The sequence below is a fragment of the Plodia interpunctella genome, chromosome 8 (genome assembly GCF_027563975.2).
Source record: "Plodia interpunctella isolate USDA-ARS_2022_Savannah chromosome 8, ilPloInte3.2, whole genome shotgun sequence".
NCBI classification, from domain to species: domain Eukaryota; kingdom Metazoa; phylum Arthropoda; class Insecta; order Lepidoptera; family Pyralidae; genus Plodia; species Plodia interpunctella.
Window position 1 is genome coordinate 706,026 of NC_071301.1, and position 24,753 is coordinate 730,778.

Genomic DNA, 24,753 nt, shown 5'->3' on the forward strand with positions numbered 1-24,753 from the left:
TCGTTGAGTTAGTATTCCATAACACAAGTCTCAAACTTACTTTGGGGCTAGCTCAATCTGTGTGATTCGCCCTAATATATCTATTTATTTATATTTAAAATATATGCACCCTTCAGTACATATGTGTAGACACAAGCGCAACTGGCGCGGTATTGCTAGGCAATTCCCGGCGTGCCTTCCCGTGTACAAAACTTTGCTCTCTGATATATCATTCTATGCAAAATGTTGGAACGTGACAAACATTGGGCGGAAGTTACCAACTTTATAAACATCACGTTTTTACATGGAAGGAAAACTGTTTCGCTTAGTACTTCCGCAGTGAATTACGATCAGTGATCTGAAATTTTTCTTACATTATCAATGATAAAAAGGTTTTTACAAAAATCTTATTGCATTCAATGTGTGACAAAAAAATCATGTCCTTCCGTAGGAGTTCTCACGACTGGAGCCGTTCCACTATCATGTTTATCATATTATTGCATTGTCATTCAAACTACATCTGTGTACAAAATTTCAGTTCAATCGGTTGAAGATATTTGCTTCAAATTGAGTTGCAAGATTCCATTGCAACTCAACATTGCAAGTTAAAAAAGCGTGTAATAAAATCTTGTAAAAGTAAAGATCTCACCAGATATAAAATGCCGAAAGAAACTAATTTAAAAGGTTTTGGTCCGGAAATAATACCAAAATGTAAAGAATACCAGAATGGTTTAACATTATTATTTTTTTTAATATAATCTCTTATTACGTAAGGTATCGAAAGTAACTCCCGTAATGTGACATCGCGCGAAGTTGCGAACCCGACAACTATTGCATGGAACATCAAGATATAAAGTTTTAAAAGTCAACATCGAACGAAATCTAATGGAAGCCAGTTTACATTTCGAGTTAGCTACCAAGTCGCAGGTGAAATAACATCTCCCGTGTTTTACTTTCAGAGATTCTAGTGAACTAACATTTATACTTACTGTACTACTGATAAACATTTTGCAAGGATTTCATATTATCTTTGGTAGAAATGTGAGCAAAGGTATATTACTTTTTATCCCGAAAGTACGCGATTCCCGTAGGATTTGGTCAAAAAGTTTGACAGTCAATTTCGCATTATAAAGTAGATGGCGCGACTGTGCATAAAATTAAAAACGTAAGTACCTATTATAATTAATAATTTCAACGAATGATAAATCGCGGGTAACACCGCGGCGTGCAACTAGTATATAATAAAAACGAATCACGAACCAAATATCACGAACGCTCGTTTCCCAATACACGACGACCCTAACCGCAACCAATCAAAATTCACCTGTTCCGATTTCAAATTCGTTTCGCTTTGCCAGTGAAAGGGTTGCCAGGCGCGAGAATTAATTCCGAAAATCGACTTCTGAAGTATTGTTGTGTTGAAAGCTATTTTCGATAATTGAAAAAGAAGAATCAAGATAATACATTTTCATTGCAGGTATCGGCACTTTGTTCAGATTTTATACAAGTTATTATTAGAAATGCGAGGATAATCGAGACTAATCGAGATGGCTTCGTAAGTAACAATATTACGTCGGCCATTTATCACCACGGTCGAGGGGAAGGTTAATTGAAAATGAATTTTATACTCTATGATACTAGCACTAATCCTTAAGAATATTTTTTAAGGCTAAATTATGGTCGTCGTGGTTGCCTATCCCTCTTTCACGTCAGTGAATTAATGTGATTTTTTGGTGTGAAGATATTTGGAAGGGTGGAGAGTGACATGTGTCACTTTCACCGTGTGCAACAACTAGTTTCAAAAAAATCGTTACCCTTAAAACGGAGAAGGAACGAACTGTTTCTTAAGATAACATGGTGTTAAGACTTCACTATTGCATTAGGATTCCTCGGTAATGATAGTTGTAAATAAATAAAAATAAATATCTAGTCCCCCCCCCTTCCATCCCCTGCCCCCCATGGGAAATAAACGCGATAAAATGATGTGAAAATAAATAAATTTTCCCTTAAGATGGCGACGAAAATGTAAAAAAGAAGAAACTATCTCCATTGAGTCAGTGAAGCGCTAATGCGCGATATCCCGGGGCAATTGCCTGGAAACTGCATCCTGCAACTAACTGCAATTCTCTCTGGCCAGCAGATATACCTGCCTTCCCTGCCACAGATTACATGATATATGTTATCCCTGTATAGATGCCTGTATGTAAATAAATCTGTCAACTGTGAATGCGCATGGGCATATAGATAAAACTCCTGGTAGAACACTCGAAAAATATATGTTAATCAACAATTAAACGTCCCCATTGCAGGGGTACATACAGACAGGATTTTCTTATGAATGGATAAGGAGCATGGGTCATGACCCACACAGACCAATTTAGTTCCTATACTGAATCGCATTAAGAGATGAGAGTAAGCTCCCAGATTATTAAATCATTTGTAATTAAAAAACCTACCTACCTATATTCTATACAAGCATGAGTTTAACCGAAATAAAATAGACTTGTTAAGTGAACAATCTCAAAATAAAATGCAACCGATAAAAAAAAATACACATTTTCCACCCGAGAGCACCCAGTGAACTACTGGGTCGGAGACAAAATATATATCTGGCGGTCATATTCCTTTAGAGATGAAACGCTGATAGTCTCAATGATATAGATTGATACGATTCTGTCCGTCATCTCTATCCTCCCATTACATACAGTCTTCTTTGGAAAAGTCTGGCTTTGATAACAGACCTCGGAAAACATTCGCGAAGTATTCATTGAATTAACTTTTATTTAAACTATAACTGTAATGTAACTAGAAAGTAAATATAATGTGCAAAACTAAACAAAATAAAACAAAAAGAAACTTTAAAAAATGTAATAAAAAAGTAAAAAAAAAAAACTTAATTCCAAATGTTACGAATAAATATATGTATAAGTAAATCGTGCCTGAACACCTTATTTATATCAAATGATAGGGTTGTTGTAAAATCATAACCAAATTTTGAAACTTTGTTTCTTAGTGGCGTCTCAGCCGGGAATTCGAGAATGAGAGAGAGAGGTTCTAATGAGTCTGAAACAGTTCTCCGACAATTGCTTTGCCGACAGAATGTCTCCTCTATTCTGTCGGCGAACCGTTCGTAGATGAAGGGTTCTGCCGTTCAAACGCCCGATGTCGAAACATTCTGTTGACGAAACGTTCGTAAACAAAGCAATTGTCGGAGAACCGTTTCAGACTCGGTTCCAATTCAGTTTACAAGGTACGAACACACAAACCTTAAAACTCACATAGATAAACTTGCTTTTTGTCTTTTTAACCGACTTCCTTTAAGGAGGAGATTCTATGTTCATAATATCAAGGTCAAACCTCAGAACCTTTTCTATGTATATGAGTCTGGAAACGGGGGCAGGACCCATACCTCACGGCTCGAAGGGCCCGGGGCCCATAAACAACCGTTTCAACTCGCTATAAACTTCAGGGGTCGCCGACCTTCACCTTGGCAACTGAGATTTGAAGGTTGGAGTGAAGTCTGTAGCTGAATGTAGTATCAGCGCTTTCATATAGCTTTATGTTAGTGTGGCTGAAGTATACACTTGTTTTGGATGTATATAAAAAGGTCGCTTTTGCATGACATTATTTAATCAATACCAAATCTGTTTTCTCTTCGAGTTTCAAGATTCAGTCAATATACCCAAAATCACTGCAAAATCGCCCCAAATACTGATGCATACAGTTCCGTGCAGGGTTTCTTGAAATGCGATTGATGTACGAACACAGGTATTATTATTACGTATTAAAAAATTGAGTGTGATTGACCTCAATCTAGCTTGATGGGGAGCAAAGATGACGTCTAGGGGTAGGGTGGTTACACGTAAGATATGAAATGAAAATCGTTGATGGGGATAACAGAAGCTGAGCCATTGCTCTTTCATACTAAGTTTTATGTAATACTAAGTATGGCAAGAGTGATTTATTATTATTTCTCAAGGTATTCACGCGTAGCCTGGTTTTAACTAGTTGTTCGCTGCGAACTTAGACCTCGCGAATACAATATTTTTTTACAAAGTTGTGAATATTACCAAAAACGACTAAACCGATTTTCATACCCCACAAACTTAACAATTATAGTGACAGATTCTACATACCTTTTAAATTTCATCAAAATCAGACCCACGGTTCGAAAGTTATCGCGTTACACAGATACATACAAAAAATATATTTCTGCCCCAAGTTACTTTGGGGCAAGTTCAATCTGTGTGCTTTGTCCTAATATATTTATTTATAAGTCGACTGGTAGACGTCGTTCGCTATTCGCTCGCTCGATCAATTATTATTAAATCAAAATACACGTTCCTGTTGCAAAATTGTATATACAATAATTGGATTTAAAGCTCCCAGGACCGCAGAAAGGAAATACACACATATTTCCAATGAAAAATATTGGTTATTACGTCACCTGCGGGAAATGGAGACGCGGCGACGCTGCAACCGCAAAACTTGATATGGCATTTTGTTATGGAATCTGAAGTGGGTATTTTTTTTAATTAACTTTAAATAATGATGCCGAACACCGTGCAAATGAAAGAGGAGAAACGAACAAGGCGGACCCTGGACTCCGACGCTTTTTGGCTGAGGCGGAACCCGGGGAATCGCTAAAAAATGCACTGAATAATTGTATATACAATGTACACGTGGCCATTAATTAAAAGAAACACTAAATAACTATTCTGAACTTAAAAATAAACTAAATTATAATATGAAAGTGTGTTTGTCTTTCTGTAATGTTAAAACACATTTGCGGTGACAAATTGAGGTGATTTTATGTAGTTGCGAGAAATTTTTAACATTCTTTAACTTGCGCATGTCCTTAAGGGACATGCGCAAGTTAAAGAATGTTAAAACGAAGTAACTAACGAAGACCGTACAACAATGAGTCAACAACATTAACTTCGGCACTTGAAAACCATGACTGAGACACTCTGTGTTATTATAATATGGAGTCACAATGGGAGGACTGAGGATGAAACTCGACCCTACTTTTTCGAAGGTGGAGTGCGCACTCACAGCGACCTGAGAAAGGTAAAGGGATCAGTTTCCTTGTTTGGGAATGACTTGGCGAAATATTTCCCGTCTCTTTACTTGTAATGACACGGCAACTTAATATTATCAAATAAAAATTATGACTTTACTGTACGTTATGTTGGGTTGTTTTTTCTCAATTGAAATAATAACACCAACTGTATTTCCCTGTCTACTTCAATCAGGTGTTTGTTTTCTCTGAACTTAATAGAAGGAGGAACATTTATATCTATTCCATAATTTATGAGCCTACGAGAGCAGAGGCAAGAATTTATTAATTTTTGCCCTTGAAACTGTAATCCACATCGAGACGATCGCGACTTTTCGCCTTCCAAATCACACGATGAGAGCGTTTCATTGCGACAGGATTCCATAGTGAAAAGCGAATTGCAAACTTGCACTAAGGCTGCACTGGTTGTCTTCCCCGTTAGGAAGAAAGACATAATGCTGTGTCTATATCCAGATTAAAATGATCTCTAATCTCTAACTCCATTTAAGTTTTTGTATCAATCAACCAACTTTTATTACAGTGTAAACTTAAAGAAGTCATCAAGAAGAATATTTATTTGAAAAATCCACTGTAATTGAAACAAAAAATTCTCAGAACGATCCGCGTGATAACCCGCCATCTTTAATCGGTCGCAGTCGCTGGCTTGTTAAGGCGGGCTCAGTGTTTTTCCAATTATCCCGGATTTACTATTCATTTGCATTTCAGATGCGGTCTCACGCTTGGCTCCGCCCAGACAAATAAGCTTTACTTCTAAAGGTACATTTACACCGAATAAAATTATATATTTATTTATTTATCCAAGTTGTATAAGCGAACGAAAGCATTCGCTCGTGTGGTGTAAACCAAAACTTACTTAACTAAACGTTAATAAAGGACTAGCAAAGCGACGAATCTATTCTACTATTATGGTATTTCTTTAAGATACAATTTAACTATTATAAAAAGGTAAGCGTTTTTGAGTATGTATGTTTGAGGCGGGTAATCTCCGAAAATACCGAACCGATTTCAAAAATTCTTTCACCATTAGAAAGGTACATTATCCAAGATTGCTATAGGCTATATTTTAACTTAAAATTCCTACAGGAGCGAAGCCACGGGAAACATCTAGTGTGATATAATGGACGATGTCATATAAATAACTTTGACATTTATTAATACATGTGTTTCTTTATAAATAAAATTCGCTTCACGGTTAATAAAGACAAATTTACCCAATACTTTTGTAAACATATTTATGTTTACATGTAAAACGAAAAAAGACGAGGCAAAAACCTTGATACAGTTAACAGAAACGGCAACGAAATAAAAATATACAAAATGAATAAACAAAACGAAAACGACAAGTCGACGATGATATCACTTAAACCGATACGTACTTAATTCAAAAAACAAAAAGAAATACATTTGTAATCGGAGAGATGTATCTACTATCTAAAACTTTGATCCAGCGCCGAAATAATGGCGTAGAATTTGTTTTTAAATGTCTCAAATTTCACAACATTTCATTGGCACTTAAGATAATGCGTGGTATTATAAATTGGCGTCAGTGTCACTAACTGAACACCACTTGTAAATGGAAAACACGAATAATTCTCGTTGGATTCGCGAACAAAATTTCGTGTTAAACTTCGTGGCTTTGTATAAATAAATAATTTCGCTGGAGGGAAATCCCAAATTGCCGGTGGCTTTCTTCAGATTGTCCTTATTTTTCGTTTGTTCACAATTTCACATCAATCTGTTCCCGGAGCGACCATCAGACGTTTCTGATGGAGGACTGTTTGTCAACGGTTTTACAGCCCGAAGTGAGATAGATAAATTTCACTGTTTACGTCAATTAAAAAATGTTTACTTGCTTGGTAATGTTAGCAAGTGTTGCCAATCTTTAAAAAAACAATTCTTAAAAAACTTAAATAGGCGCTTATATCATTTGGCCTCGCCATTTTGTAGTCTAAGCAATCAAACAAATCCAACCGACTATAAATAAAAAATATCTCATCTGAACTTTAACATTTGGCGACGGTGAAAAGTGTCGAGATTGTGTTTTCGACCGGGACAGGGTATTTTGTGGACAATAAAAAGGAACAGCGAAGAAATAAACAGACGAGACGATAAGGCTCTGCACTTTCGAGCGAGGATCTTGGGCCAATCAATGTTACAGGCGAGTACGTCTCCATTCAAAATGAACAGAGATAAAATTTATGTTTTCGACTAGCTGTTGTCTGCAGCTCCAGCCTCAGTAGCATATGTTTGACAAGGATGATTAACTGTATCTATTCCAAGTATCCTTTAAACTTAGCCGTGACATCGTTACAAAGATACAGACGTTCGCACTTAAAATATTGTTTGTAATATCTTTATTGTACAAAAACATATCCAACGGCGGACTTATCCAATGAAGGGATCTCTTCCAGTCAACCAATGGGTACCATATTATACCGCGTCTGGATACAAAAAGATCGGAATCGTAAGCCATTCGTCATCCGCCGTGAAGGGATAAGCGACTGCCTGGTCAGTATTCAATGAAAAATATAACGCTAGACCATGCGACTTTAACTTTTTATGAGCAAGAACCTGTCTACGTTTGGCTATTTTTTTATTTCTATATCAATAGCAATCTATCATAACTATATTTGACAAGACTACATACCATTTATTTAATGTTAATAAGCATTTTTATACTGATGACGTCATAAGAATGTACGTCGAAAAATGTGTATTTATTTTTGTTATGCTATCTGTGAATAGCTCGCCAAACTTTAGCGGATTCACGAGTTGTGACGTGGTGAGAGTGTGATGAGGTCGACGATAGTGTGGAGACGGCATTATATTTTTAGAAATAAATACTTTATTAATGTGATTACTTCATTGATGATTCAATAACTGTGAGATATTGAGGAACAGTACACTAAATTTAGCGTTACAGTTAATTACCAAATATGACGTGGAAACTTTGAACTAAGCGAAGCAAAGATATCTGTCTGGCTTAGTACAAGGCAAGTATGTACATAAATCCGACAAGATATGGCGGGAAAACCGCAGCAATGCGCCGAGTTCCGGCGGCATAGTTTGCCAAACACACTGACAGGCTGCTTCATTGTTGTTCTAGGTATGGAATGTGAATATTACTAATGATATATACTAATTTACGTTAAATAACTATATATATTGACAAATCGTATAAATTGAGTTAGTCTCAATATAAGTTCGAGATTGTGTTATGGTATACTAACTTGTACTACGATTTATTGATCGAGCGAGCGAGGACTTCAAGTCAACTTGGGGCAAAAATACATTTTTTGTAGGTTTACATTCGCATTTATAACATTAGTTAGGATATATATAATATCAAAGACTCATGTCAATCCGAAATGATAATTTTCCATCTTGACTTGACCAGTTATCGAACCCGGGACCCCCAGTGTAAAAACTTCGCATAAATTGTCAATGTTACTTTGACATCAAAAGAATAGACAAGTGAAATATGCAACATATAACATGTCATTTTGTTCGTAATGCTAACCTGACACCCGAAATAGAAATGTCTGTCTGTCTGTTATAGTGCACTTCAGAGTAAGACTGTTCACTAAATGTGTATTGTGGGATAAATTTTATCTTTGTTCTTCCTGTAGCGTTCAGCTTTTAGTGCATACATGTTTGAATTTAACATCTTCAATCAAATACTCTTTCATTCTCACATATTTCCGGTATCATTCCCAGCTGTGACGTCCAGTGTCCGCTTATAAATAAACCTTGGAATTTTTAAGATTTAGCTAGGATTTTTAGACGGGCTTGCCTGACGCTGTCAAGGCATTTAATATTTGAATCATTTCGTATGATATCTACGAGATTGTCGTGATTACATTCTAAGACGGGAACCGCATTTCAAGAACATGTTTATAATATGAAGTAACGATATTATTATATAAAAAATTCTGAAATTCAAATTTTATGTCATCAAGTCTTTTATAGCTGGTCAGGGACCAAAAGTATAGCTGCTTCTCTTCCTATACAGACTGTAAAGTCAACCAAGGTAAAGAAATTTAACTAAATAAAAGAACTTTACCATAACTCGGAGCAAAGTGCTACGCTCGCCGCTACGACTTGCTACGTCGTAGCGTCTACAATATTCGTAGCATGTATGCTACGTCTACATAACAATATGTATAATCGTTTCTGGACGTGTTAATTTATGTTATATATTATGTCATATTTATTTTAATAGAAATGATAGATTTCAAAAAAGCTTCTTTTTTCTCAAATCAAATAAGGCAAGTCAAAACATGCTCAGTACTGTAATTTATTTTGATTCCAATAGAGACCGCGAAACTATTACATAAAACTGTTTCATTCCGCTGACCCGGACGTTTTAATTTCAACTTTTGTGTCGTTTTGTCCGTCTGTCGCGAATTCGCGTGGCGACACGCCACCAAGCTTCAAATTACTCGTTTCCAGTTTTCACCCATTGCCTAGATTGTTAGGGCTCCTGGGAAAAAAATTAAATTACAATTAATAAATACCTTAAATTATAATGATCTTTAGGTAACTTTAATAAATACCGACCCTATAGTATTAACACAACACACTTTATAAGAACGGGAGCGAAGCCGTAGAAAAGCAATAAAAAATCTGATTATATAAGGAAAACTCGAAAAACCGTCCCAAGCAATCAATGGTGTCCATTAGTACCGAGTTGAGGTATTAATTCGAACATTCGTAAATTCTGATCACGGGCGGCTCGCTTTCACATGCAAATCCACGGCGCGGGTCATTTCCTCCAGAAATGTTTTTAAATGCACGCACGCGCAATTTTGGTTTTGTTGAGTGGTAGCTAGTACGTAAGGTGTAATTATGAGGGGAAATTTTTCACTGTAAATAGAGAGAGACCAGGGTGTCGATTCTACTAACCATAAGCATTTATCGTGTCTTAATAGTAGTTCTTATTGCGTGTAAATAAGTTATTTTGAAAAGCAAATTTGGCTTAAAGTTAGCAGAATAGAAACCTTGAAGGTGAGATATAAAAACAAGAATTCGTGGAAGAAATAAGGGAGGTTTTTGCCTAACAGTGGGACATAAATAGCTAGAGAAAATATTGAGGCCTAAAAGTGTTGGACAGAGTGTGTGACCGATCTAAATGGAGTTTATATGTTGTGTTGATTCGAAATTGTAAAATTAGGAAACAGTCAAGAAGGATAAGTATTTACTGGCATATGATTAAACAAGTTAAATTAAATAATAAAACAAAGCAATACTAACTAATTGAATTTTGTCGTAGACTCAGCATTGTCACAATTTTAGTCAATGTAGATTATCAAAACGACTAGAACAAACGCCATCGTATGTTAATTTTTCTTTTTTACCAAACATCACAATACACTTGCGTATGCAAATCAAAAGCGCGCGCGGAGAATGTCTCAATGACGTTCTCTCGAAAAAAGCCGCTCAAAAAAATATTCCTTTAATCTAAATCGCCTTTTTGACGCACGCACAACCAATTTCGTTATTCGATTCGTGTACGAGATACAGTGAGATGACAAGATCCTTACTCATAAATGTATAAACCTATCATAAACATTAAAACGGAGCATTAGATTTAGGTTATTTTTGGTGTAGATAGATAGCTAAGATTCACAATATGTGCCGTCCAAGTCAAAAGGGACCTTATGGCGCCCGGCACTTACACCATTATTGCCGTTGTTTTGTATTCGAACAACGGCAATAAAGACCTAAATGCCAGCCGCCATAAGGTCCCTTTTGATTTGGACGGCCACATATAGCTAGTTACAATCTCACTCCACAGCTACTTCTCATGTTCTTTTTGAGAACTTGTCTCAAGAGTTCTCTCTTCTTGGGCTTTCTCTTATAAACTAAATATTTCCCTCTCGGTTTCAGGGAATATCATGTTACATAAATGTAAACACACGAGTAGGCAGCCTTTTATCCCTTATAAGAGAGTATAGAGTGTAGAGTGTGTGTAGAGATATAGAGTAGGCTTTTATCCCTTATAACTTATCGTTGTAATTGCGTCCATGACTCCGCCTTAGCTTTGTTCTCACTAAGCGGCGGACGCTACACAACGCGATGCGACGCTATGCTTAAAGATTACGGCGACACATGAGCCATAAGTAAGTACATACGAGTACATAAGTTTGATATTGTGGCATCAATCAAAATCAAATGTTTGTAATAACGTTATGTACGAAAAAGATATATTGTACGAAAAATATGTTTATAAATTCTAACACAAAAGGATGGATTTTAAAGTTTATTCAGAAGGATGCCCTTGACATGCACTTTTCATACCACGATTATGACTCTCAATGCGATAAACTCTAGCATTTCAGAACGACCACTGCTGAGGAGAAAAGCAGAAAGTCCAAATACCAATCATGCCAGTGCTTTTTTTATTTTTCATAGCGTCGCACTGTCTTATCGCATTTGTAGCTCAGCTAGGATGACGGGTAAGTTACTGCGAGCAGAAAAACTATTTCTATAACTATAACACACATTTACATTAAACGTGCAATACATTTTCTAATTTATTTCGCGAATGAAAACTGTGCGACGTGCCGTAATTAACATACCGGCTACACGCGAAGTTTCTCGTCAAAGTTGCAATGTAAATTATATTTTCAAAATTCGTCAATATACGAATGCGATGAGTAGAATTGCTAGCTGCGCCCGGGGGTTTTCGTCCCGTGGGAATTTCGGGATAAAAAGTACCCTATGTTCCAGGTTATATTCTACCCGTGTACAGCATTTTATAACAATCGGTCCAGTAGATTTTGCGTGAAATAGTAACAAACATACATATATATTTACATACACACATCATCACAAACTTTCGCATTTATAACATTAGTAGGATTAATTAAATATTTTTGATTACAATTATGGCGCGTTGTTTCCGCCTCAGAATAGGACCATTCCATATGCACTGTTGGATATCATAAAGGCGAGTACAGTATAAAAAGCTTTGACACATGATAGTCAACAATAGCATTTCCAAATGGGTTGACGTCAAACAGAATCTTGAAAATGTAGTTTATTTTTACGCTTACCCCACGTGGCAACATAGCACCGAACGCCAACGGGGACACGCGAAGAGAGAGAGAGTTGGACTCAAAACTATCGTAAGTGAACGTATCCCAGCAACTTGACTTCATGCCTTGTGGGTTATTAGGGTTTATGGGTTAACCCTCAAGGGAGGAGGCCTTACTTAAATAGCATGCTTAAAGCTAGTGACCTCGGTTTTATACATAGGTGTCTATACCTTGTTTGAAGCGTTGGTGGTACGATTAAGACGCCCGCCTGTGAACTGAACTGACCCCAGGTTCGAATTCTACTCATGCCACGTGTGTAGTATTTAATATCATCAACGTTATATTTAAGGGGATAAAACCACGTCTGTATTTAGTCTATGACGTATTAACATAATGACTAGTGGAACTTTACAGCCGGCCACTCCGGATGATTGGCGCTTTGCAGCCTTTGCTAGTTGAGCCGTCGCAATGATTGATGCCACAGGCCATGTTCACAATTTTAATTTTGAAATCCCGTGCAGCTTTTTCCACAGACTTTACAGAAAAATAATACATTTTTAATTTGTTCTTCGATTGGCCCAATGAACTGATTTTCATACCAGCTAAAAATTTAAATATTTACGTTTGAAGTAAGCATACATAACGGCCGATACAACCAACAAACCTGTTTTTGCAGGACGAAATTCAAAATTCTGTTAGCAATAATGCCACAGAGGTACTTCTAAAAGTCGCTTACTTGATTAACATTTTGTAAGTTTATTAATAAATATACAGTTAATCATTTAATTCCTGATATCGATCGCTCTCCGATCCGATGAAATTTTGTTTGTGACGGATGAGACGAATTCTGTTCTGATTTTATGAACGGCCACATGCTTGTAAAATTGTTATATATCTTTTAGCTGCCTCGTACGATATCCACGTGAGGATATAAAGTGATCCTATTCGAGCAGAGCAACCACACGACCCCTGGTATCGATTGATATTAACATTACACAAGCGAGATTTTTGTCTTTACACGCGGCAGACTCAAGTACAGAAACGTAGGCCAGATCTAAGATAACTGCTGATCTCTAAAACACTTGAGGTGCCATGCGCTAGCTTTTACCCGCAAAGTCCTTGAAATCTCATCTGATTTTTTGGGAAAAAGTATCGCAATTTTTACTGACCAGTGTGTCATGTAATTTGTTTTTCATCGTAACTTCTACATGTCGTAACACACATAAAAGCGGTAGCTAAAGCGGAAGCGTAACAGCCAAATTTTATATTATCCGGGAAAAGATAGATTATGTAGGAGTTGCAGATCAACATGACAGTTGAGATTTAAATTTTTATAAAAAAATTTTTTTTGAAGCAGTGAAAATGTCCCCATTTCATGTATTTTTCTGTACATAATTTCGGTAGCCGCATGCCTAAAGCCGGCCACTCAGCAGGTACGTAAGCAAAGACAACTTTTTGCTTTGAGCGAGGTTCGTGCAAACTACGAACTGCGTTGGGCATAAACTGAAAACGTAAATTATCCTGTCTGTGGGATTTTAGCGATTCAATTTATTAACCAGACATTTATTGCTGGCTGTGTTTAGGTAATAAATTTTACTTGGACTAAGTTTGATAATTTCAAATCTTAGATTAGAAATACAGAGTGTGTATAGATTATAGTAGATTCATACCTCAAAAACGTTATTAACAATTAACAATATTAAATTGTAACATCATAAATACTACGTAAATAAGAAAATGCAGACTTACTATCAATATTATAAAAAGAGCTATCAGATCTGTGATCAAGAAGTGTTGTGTGAAATGTTGCAGGCAGGCAGGTGCCAAGGTTGAATGGAAGGAATGGGAATAAGTTCGAGAAGATTACAAATGTGATAAGGTCTTTATTTGAGCTCTTTCACGTCAAAAAACTAATTAATTAATCAGACCAGAAATGCAGATTATTACGCCCAACTCGGTAAGTGTACGATACAAACATCCAGACGGTCAGGTCTTGGATGTAAGCAGCGCGCCAATTAAAAGACTAACTGGGGCGAGTGCGTCGGCTGAATCGAGAGTAGTGAGACTGAGGCACGTAAGTAGCCCCCTGGCTTAAAAACGTTTACCTGTTTAGGGTTTGGCGATTCAATGGTTTGAATGAAGTCATATTTCTTGTACAAAAGAAGGCAACGTTTCCATTCACACGTAATTTTTTTGAAGTTGAAGTTTAGCTTTTTAGCTACCCACGTTATTATAAAAATATCAAATTTTTGTAACCGAATAAACCAATTTGAAAATTAATCGTGTCTTTAAAAATTATGTCGTCTATAAATTATTTCTTATTTTCTATAATCTAGACAGAAATATCAAATGAACGCGGGCCGAATCCTTACGATAATTATTTATGTTACAAAAAAAAAAAATCTTTATTCTATAATTATTCTAATTTCCCGCCAGCCGGACAATAAATTCTTTACGTCTCCTTTCAAGTCCTTTGAAACGCGTCCCAAGGCACTTTTACGTTGCTAAACAGACAGGAAACATGACAAATGTCGGGTGCTTTTACTAGAATCAACGGTCGTAAAAGTAAGACTTACGAATCGGAACGAAAAGCTATAACTAAATGTCAGGATTTTAGGAAATAAGACTCCAATGCACGGTTTACACGTGGCGAGCTGCTGAAGTGCTTTGGTTGAGTGTTCAATTTGAAACTGATCGCAGTGCGACGCATCTAATAAAGATAAAAGATATTTTATTTGCAAAACAGGTGTAAATATCACATGCGGCGCTGTTGTCGTCATTTCACAATGCCTGTACTGTGATTGGTTGGCTGCCTTCAATAATTAAAATCTCGCTCTAAGCACTCCGATAGTTTATTAAAAATACGAACATAAGATTAGATAAACTGTAGAGTATTTTGATCAAACCGGGCAAATAGATGAAAACGAAATGCAAAACGATTTAAAGAATCCTGTGCGATGAAATTACAGATCTCTTCTCTGGATAACCAAAATGACCAGAGATTTTGATTATGTTGGGCAGGGCACATCCCGACGCTCAGTAATGAGCAGCGACTGAAGATGCGTGTGGCCTGCTCTAGAATAGGACCCACTGCATATCTTCCCATGGATGTCGTACGAGGCGACTAAGGGACACCGTGCGTAACCGGGAACATCCGGAGATGAGAGGGAGACTGAAGAATGTTTGGAAAACCTTTCAAACATGTCTACACTGTGCAAGTAGCTACCTAAGTCATTTCGTACGTACACTTGCAATGTTTCAACCATTAAGGAAATGTCGTATGGTGCTTCACTCAGATAAAATTTGTGATAAATTCTGAATGAGCCTCAACCTGGAGTAACGCCATTTTATGCTTAAAGCCAAAGCTTTTAGTATAAAAAGATGTGGCTTTATATTTTAAATTAAATCAGTCAGTAGTTTGAAGACTAGCTCAGAATATCAAACATCGTGTTTGTCACAAAGAAAAATGAACTTTGTATCTGATACGCAATATTTATTATACCTGTACGTGTAATCAATATTGCACTTTCGAAATATATGACTTTGCTATTTTTTTTCCGATTTTGATGAAGTTTCCTTCAAGTTTTACAATAATACAAAAAATCATTACGTCCCTATAATAGTTCCTACTTAGCACCAACAATAAAAACAATTTAAATTTTAAATGTATTGTTAGCTGACTCGACACCCCCTGCTCTATCTGTATCCGTAACCTTTATAAGTTGGCAATTTAGTACAAATCAAACTGTGTACAATGACATCACATCAACGTATCCAAGTTGCGCACTCGCCCCTATTACCGCGGGATAAAAAGCATTGGCTGCGTAGTTATGGTTTGCGTAGTATCCAGCATCTTATGATGTGCGGTCGACTGTACATTATGAGATGTTGTTCATAATAAGCGGTTATTTTGCGTAAATATCACCTAGTATTGTCACGAAATAAATTAATTGGACATAGTATTGACCAAATACTAATTCGATGCGATCATCGAATTCCTTTGACAATTGAAATAGCGCGTTTATTTTATAAATGGCGGCGTGTTTACTGCGGGAATAGCCCTATTAGTACTGTTTAGTACTGTTAAGTAAATATAATTATTTATTATATTAAGATTGGGATTCCAAATAATCCTTTAAAATCCTAGTTGTCCGAGACAATACGAAATCTATTTTCTTTCACTAACTTTTTTGGATAGCATAGTGGGGTGGGCAAGAGATTTTCCTGATGAAAACCCGCAGTCCATGGACACCAGCAACCCAAGAGCCACCGATGCGTTGCAGACTTTTAAAGAAAGCTTTATGTTCTCATCTATGTTAAAATGTGATATTTCGACCAGATTTTAATAAATATCCCTAATTTATTTTGCCCCTTTCTGAGCTACAAGTGTAGAGCGTTCGTCCACAGCTGCCTGTTGCTATTAAAGAGATTCGACGAAGGGCAAATATCCGGTAATATCGTTGGAAATAGAACCAGCGAAACATTCGGAAGAATGTCTCCTTTGATTGTAATTGAAATCTGGGAGACTCGGAACAAATCCTATTAAATCTTACGGATCCTCCGATAAGAGCTATGTTCTCATCTAATATTTTTTTTAATACACTGCACAATATCCAACGGAGCGGATTGATTGATACACTGTCAGTTCGATTCAACATCAATGCACAACACTATACACACATTCGATAAATAAATAACCACTGGCCGTTTAGATAAGAAAGTGAAAAGATTCGAAATTCGAAATTAATCCCGCGTTTTATATTTTAGTTTAGTAGCGGACGGAGAGGCGGGCGGATCGCGCGCGCTTTCCGCCCTTCTGCCGCGGTCGCCGCATGTACTTACCCTTCGCGGTATCAACGAAAAACTTTAACAAGACTATAAAGGGAAGTGGTCAGGGATGAATGGCAATAGAAATTGACACTTCGTTGACGTTGGTATTGATGTGACCAAATTGGTGGCAGTTATGGGGTAGTAAGGCCACGGTTCAGTGGTTTTATTGCTTGCGTTGTTAGTTGAACAAAACAAACGTACAGTGCACGAAATCGCGACCATTAGTTTTGTCAACCGAGTAAGTAATAAAAATATAATAACTGCATTTAAAAGTACAGTTATTTGTATAAACTTGGATATATGGTAGTTCAGTTGACGTTTGATTGTATGATCCGGTAATTATTGTGGTTTTAAATTCTATGGAAATTTAAAAATATCAAAACGATTTTATTGTCAGAAGAAAAGTCATTATTTATAGTCATTTGCTGGTATAAACGACAAGACATATACGATCTGAGTCGACACTTCACTTCTAAAGCAAATAGCTCGAGCCGCGTGTGATAATAACAATATACGACAGTTTGGAATCGAAATAAAATATTATTACCCCCTTTTGTTTTCTTTTACACCCCTGCCGTAGCTCAATTCCTTATACACACGAATAATATTGGCTATATAACAGTTACAATGGATTCATTCATTCAAAATCTGGATAAATTACATTTGTTATGTTATTTCCCGTATATCACAGTTAAAGTAAACACTCCAGCCAACAATTAACTTAATCGAAGTCTCAGTTTTGACGTGAATGAAGGACACGAAAACATAAACCCCACATTTATAATTATTTGTACGAATGGATATAAATGATACAAGCAAGAATGCAGCATTGCAAATTGAGACCTTTAGCGTCCGAATATGCGATGCGTAATCGTCTTAAAAGAAAAAGTGGGTGTCGTATTAAGAAGTGAAGGAGTTGGTTTTGGAGAGAGAACAATCGAAGGAACTCCACTGACAAGAACCTCGCTCTTAAATTACATAATGATCAGTCGTCTTAAATATCATGTAGTAATCTGAGCGGATCCAACGCAATACTTGATAGACAACATATCAAGAATACCTATTGCGGCTAAGGACCCTTGTAGTGAATTTCGATTTAGGGGATATCATAAACTTGACATACTTTACGAGTGTATTAATGGCGGTATCCGATTGGAGCTATTTCCCAGCATAATCCATTCCGTGGGTCCTAATCTTATATCAAAACTAGTACCAGTTATCCTAAACTCCTATTTGAGTTCCCGCTATCCTAAACTGTTTTTCTGTGGTTTTTGGGTTCAATTCGATTGAGTTGTGGTCGTTCCGAATCTGCGAAAATCCGCCATTATCTTAGATATTGTCTGTCTGTAATAAAATTGCTAATAGTGACACCCGACCCATTTTGCGATTGAACTGAAACGCATTCGTGTGTAAATTTGATTACGATGCAATAATATACACGGAAAATATGACGTGGATTCAAATTTCATCTCGAAAGTGCACCCCACAGAAATAATAATATATAGGTTTTTGAAATCAAATATGCCACATAATAAGAACAAATCGAAATCCTTTGTATAATTTATCCTTATTCTATGCATAATATTCGTATATTATGCTAAAATATCTAGAAATACTAGATATTTTTGCATAATACCAAACCATATTTGTAGAGCAAGAGAGAGAGAGAGTTATCGTAGGTGATAGGGTTATTTAGCAACAGGTGGACTTGAAGCAGTTAGGCATTCTCTGCCAGTCAAATCTTAGCTACATAAATACAGCTAATATGGCCTTGGAGTTTTGCAACTGTTGGCTCTGTTCATCGCATAAAGGATCAAGCCGATACTGTATGGTGTCTTGGAATAATCAATACACTCAATGTGGCCGTGCACTTTCGCTGCAGTTGTAATTATGACGTTAGGAAGCGCATTGAGTGTCAGTTCAACGTTAACCTGACGCGAGAGCGACGTGGACGCACTTGGATATTCAACAATTCAACTTTAATACAGTGTCGTTCGGAATTTCCATTTTATTCAAAATTTACAAACTCATGTTTATTATAATTGTAGCTACGTTATTGTTAGGGGCCATTTTAAATATATGACGTTCATGTAAAAATATATTTGAAGAAATATTTGGAGCATGATAAAGATGATAATCTTTATCATGCTCCAAATATTCTGACGATAGTCAGTTCCATAGTTAGATGCTACTTCACCACAAATTAAATCGGATCCTTTTTACTAAAGTTAAAAACATAATCATTATGGAATTGTATAAGATTTATCATTAATATCTATTACATTATAATACTACTAAAAATAAGAAGTAGAACATCACATCAAAGAGACATTATTCAATACTTTTTTGTTGTGTGTAGTATAGTGTTATTGTAGATATAACTACAAATAATAAAAACATTAATGTAAGAATGGATTTTAATTAATAAAAATTATTTTATTTATTTATTATTAATGGAGAATTAGAGCAGGGCAGTCGGCGGCAATTTGTTACAGTATAATCGAATCAATTGACTTATAAAAAAGCCATCGCTGTTCCAATTGATTGAATTAATTTATGAGATCTCCACTCACTTACAGACAAACTTCCTAATGTTTACATTGGATATTGAACAGAAATAAATACACATGTCCCAGATATCTCCAACTATTTATTCATTTACAAAATGTATCATGTGTTTTGGTTATTTTCATATAAAAGTACAGAATGACTTTTCGAATCGGCATTTTCGAATTTTACAAATAATTCAACGCAAAAATAAATACATCGGTTCACGAAAAAGAAAATTTCGTTCTTTTTAAGTTTTCCCTTTTGATATTAGAACCTATTTCGTCTTACATACACACAAAACGTTGCGAATCATTACAAAAGGGACAATTCAAAAATATGAAATAATCGTGATCTAATAAAAAATAGTATTTTCCCTGGATACCACTATCAAGGGCGTGAAATGATTTTTCAGACCCGACAACGCGCATGACACTACTGTAGCAGGCGTCTTATATATGGTGCGGTGACCACGCACATTCAGGTGGACCGTAAGCCTGTTTTCTTGCTTAGTAGTTTAAAAAAATCTCGAATCACGCGTTTTCGCGGTCACACTACCAAAATATCACTCCTGTATAATAATCGTGTATTCCCACGCTATTTCTAGACATGACATGACACACTAAAAAGGACATGTTACGATATCAATACAGGCGAACTTTACGAGCCTTGTTTTACTGCGACGAAAGCGTTGCTACCACATTGTACTTTTACGGCGTTTCGTGTGAGACGACATTTTCAACTATTTTCGTTGACAAATTGCGACACACAACTACATGATGGATTCGATGGTGGGACGTCACGTTAAGTCTAGAAAACATATGTTACGTGTATGTAATTATGATAATTCTCACTTTAAGAAAATGGATATCCATTTATAGTGAAAGTTATCATAAACTAAATCATACAATTAACTTAAGCGCATTAGGCCCGTCAGGATTAATTTTGAAGAGCCATATTATATTAATAAAATAATACATGTTGGTCATGTTTTGGATCGTGCCCCACACAATTTTAGAACTTTCTCACAAGACCTCTACATGTTGCACCCGTGTCCCCAGGCAAGTTTCAAGGACCTGGGCACGACCCGTCATTGAATCCCAGAGACAAATAATTTCAGGCAACGTAACAAAATAAACAATACATAAATAAATAATAATAGAGTATTTAATACGTCTTACATATATATTAGCCGAGAAACCGGTGCAGTGTGATAATATAGTAGTATGAATGAATAAATTATTTATTTAAAAGAATAGAAAAACTGGTGTTCCGAAAGAAATGTAGTACACACATACGTGACGTGAATATTCGAAAGGCATTTTCTACGTCTCACTCATGTATAGAGTATAAACAAAGACAGCTCGAGACTTTAGGACAGTTTTTTTAATTACTTTTAAATATTCTAATGTTAGGCCTTTCTTTAGCTTTATAAAGCTATTATAAAGCTACAATTTAAAACTGCTATAGTTTCTCGAGAAGCAGAATCTACATCCAGAAGTGGAAAACCCAACATAAATTCTCTAATCTAACTTAACACCCCTCTTTAAACCATCAGTATCCAGATATTGAAGGTCGGTGCAAACCTACGCTGAATGTGACTGCTTTCATACGCGCACCACTACGTATTAGGTTTGCACAGGCCTTTAATACAAACGTAAACTGTGCGTAAACGATTTTTACTCTGCGTAACTTTACCAGTATTCGATACCACGCTTAATCCTACTTACGTCGGTTGAAAGGCTTTGGATCCAGGCTACCTAATGAATTTGAATGGAGAGCTTGTGCTTACAAATTGCCCTTTTCCCGGTTGAGTGAAAGATTCGCTGCAGCTGTTCAGTTGAAGACTGCAAATGTGGTTAGGGCTAGTTATTACCTGTAAAAAAGAAAAATGTATAAGATTTATTGCCTGAATTAAATAAGATACCAAAGCGATTGGCTTATGTAAAAGTAGAATACAAAGCTACTTAAGAATTAAAGATGCCAATTACACAAAAACATAAGTGTTTACATTATAAATAAATATATCAGGACAAATCACACAGATTGAGTTAGCCCCAAAGTAAGTTCGAGTCTTGTGTTATGGGATACTAACTCAACGATACTATATTTTATAACAAATACATATATAGATAAACATCCAAGGCCCGGGCCAATCAGAAAAATATAATTTTCCATCATGACCCGACCGGGGATCGAATTCGGGACCTCTCGGTTCAGTGGCAAGAACTTTACCACTGCGCCACCGGGGTCGTCAAAATCACATATTTAACTACGTATATATTACAACTTATATTTAGTACTAAAATCACATATTTAAATATTAAAACTGAGACCAATATGAGACCAATTCCCGTAACGTGCTAATTTCAGGGTTAATGATTGCTCATGCTCAAACGATATAATTTTTTTTTTGTTTATTGAACAAAAACATCATGAACTTAATTTCACTAATATACATAATGCATGAAATTTTTGCTCATAAATTCAATAGTACATTATTTTGCTGCATCCAGAATCCAGAATATCTAAGCAGCAGACGATATGTGGCCTAAATAGCACGTCACGTCACTCTGTTATTTATTTATTATATTACAATGCGGCAGAGTACTGAGCGATAAGCGATAGATAGATAGATATCATTTGATTCATATTGTTTATGCATGATTACGATTTTACAAAAAATGTATGTATCTAAAACTACCGAAAGGATATTCATACCGTTCTCAAAATACATAGTGTAATTCCTGACAGGTTTAAGTTAAGTGTATAATTAATTATAGTTTTACCCAAGAGAAGCTGGGACGGGCCGCTAGTAACAAAACATGTGTGTGTGTGTACATACAAAAGGCAAACATTTCATTGTAATGAATTGCCTTTTGTATGTACAAAACGAACACGTAACAGACAGTTAAATTATTGAATTTAAAATTAATAATACTGCTCATCAATTTCCTAATCGAAATGCATTTCGGTTAATTATACGTAGACTTTTCTATTTTATTTACTGCTGATCAACTTATTGAGGTGCAACCTTGACTCTGTCTACCTTGCACGAGATAAAGACGTGACCCTGTATCCGTAATTTCTGACCATACTCTCAAAATTAAACTTAAGCAAGTAGAGTTAAAAAATAAAATCAGTTGTACAAAGACATCACCGCCCAATCAAATGAATGTAATTTGGAAGCCAGAATCCTTACATCGTCGCTACTGATTGGGGACGAGATAACGATGTCTTCGTTGCCATGGTGACCGATATCTGCCCATCACTACTATTAAGTTTCAAAAAGACGAGGCAAAAGGAAAATTTGTAAGACGATTCATAGTGTTTACTGTTATTTATTTATTTCAGCTTTATTAACACAAATTATTTTATTTTATTGGCCACATACAAAGGGAAAACCCCAGTTTGAAATTCTAAGACTGATTCTTGAAGGCAAAATCCCTGGCAAAGGACCTCCTGGCCGCTCTCGACGAAAGTGGTTTGATAACATAAAGGATTGGACCGGAATTAGACACAACCAACTGAAAATAGCGGCCCAAAGCCGCGAGGGTTTCCGTATGCTGACCTCCAAACTTCAATACGAAGATTGGCACCCCTTGATGATGATGATTAACACAAAATACAATTTGTATACTTACAACAGGTGGACTTATCTAACAGTCAACCATGCTATTGCTACTGTATATCAACCTGTATTTTTACGGAACACCAATTTGAATAGCACTGGTTCCGTTTAGAGCACCGGTAAATATTTTTCAGGTGCTATTATGTTGTCCTCGAGTTTGGAGGAGGGAGGAGAAATTCTTGTACTCGAGGTGCTCATACCTCGAGTATAAGAATTTAAATATAATTTTTTATAGCTTGTATTTTGTGTCCCACTGCTGGGTATAGGCCCCTTTTGTCTTTCAAGGGTGTGAGAAATAATTATTAAAAATAAATAATTTATTTTACTTTTGTCTCCTTCGGATGGGCAGAAAACTCTTACGCGTTGCGCGCTGTGGTATTATTTTTACTCTGTACAAAAGAATAAGGTTCTATTTCAGAGGCGCGTGAGTAGGATCTTAAGTGAGTCCCCAGTTGAAGAAACAACGCGTGAATAAAATAGTAGATGGGGGTACTGTTTATAGTTACAGTCGGATGATAATGTTTTCTAACTGGATTGCTTTATTTTGTCAAAGAATTTACTCTAACTTCAATTATTGCTTCTATTGTTCAGAGGCTTCTCCTCCCGATTAGATATAATCATACATAAGGACAGATAGGCGCAGACGATTGATGATTATGACTGCCACAAAACATCCATGACTTACCCACCTACACACAGCTTCACACTGACTTTTCACACCACTGTTAAGAGGATGGTAAAAATTCACAATACCGTGTTTTGAGTGTTAAGATGGGCCACACCACCATGGCGTATCATACATGTCAAGATAAACGCCACATTGTGTTTCAATATTTGTTCACACAATACGATCTGCTCTTTAAGGATCTCTTAGTTATAAGGTTAACAACTTTTAGTGTAAAAATAATAAGATTTTGTCATAAAGCATTGTTATTCTTTCTTGTTTTGAAATTGAGGAACATTTTTTAGCATAGAAAGTCTGGGAGCTGAGATCTATAATGAGTTTCCTTCACCACTGGATAGTAAACTGCAAACAGCTAATTACGCTCAGACTCCTGCCGCAAACAGGTTTGCCGAGCTGGCAAATTGACGTACGACCCTGGATGCACGGGGGACTGCATAATGTGCATTTAAATCGTTTAAGTCAGCTAGTTCTATGTCAGCTATAAATGTGGCAGCGACGCGGCGCGATTTTTGATGTGCAATTTCCACCCTGGGAATATTTCTCACTCACGTTACCAGAAACACTATTCCCTTACTACTGGGAATAGTCCAGGAAAAGAACTTGTTCATTCCATCAATAAGCGCGATGTACCAATAAAATGTATATTAAATGTATGATGGGGTGTACACTTATACACAAAGTCGTATTGTCCCCGATTTAACTCTTACACGCACCGCGTTTAATGGCGTTGTGCAGCGTTTTCTCGCTCAGTTAAAAAGTTCAAGCAAGTCTGTGCCATTACAAAAGCTCAGCAATTCAAAACCGCAAAATGAAGTACGAAAATTTAAACAGTCGATGGTAGGTCAAATACTATTTTTAGGAAAATCTAAAAGTAAAGTAAAAGAAACTATAAGAGATATATATATACATTGAAATATTGACATTCTCCAGCGAGAATGGAATACGCAATATAATTGGTAAA

General features: G+C 36.3%; 1 protein-coding gene and 1 long non-coding RNA gene across 10 annotated transcripts in view; one reads left to right on the forward strand and one right to left on the reverse strand.

The window, feature by feature from the left end:
- The window catches only part of Liprin-alpha, a 129,790-nt gene that overhangs the window by 38,553 nt on the left and 66,484 nt on the right, over positions 1 to 24,753 (reverse strand). The window lies entirely within an intron of this gene.
- On the forward strand, positions 1,344 to 6,182 carry LOC128672129 (uncharacterized). Its single transcript, XR_008404918.1, has 3 exons — positions 1,344 to 1,534; positions 5,765 to 5,815; positions 6,143 to 6,182. It is a non-coding gene; the product is annotated as an uncharacterized LOC128672129 (long non-coding RNA).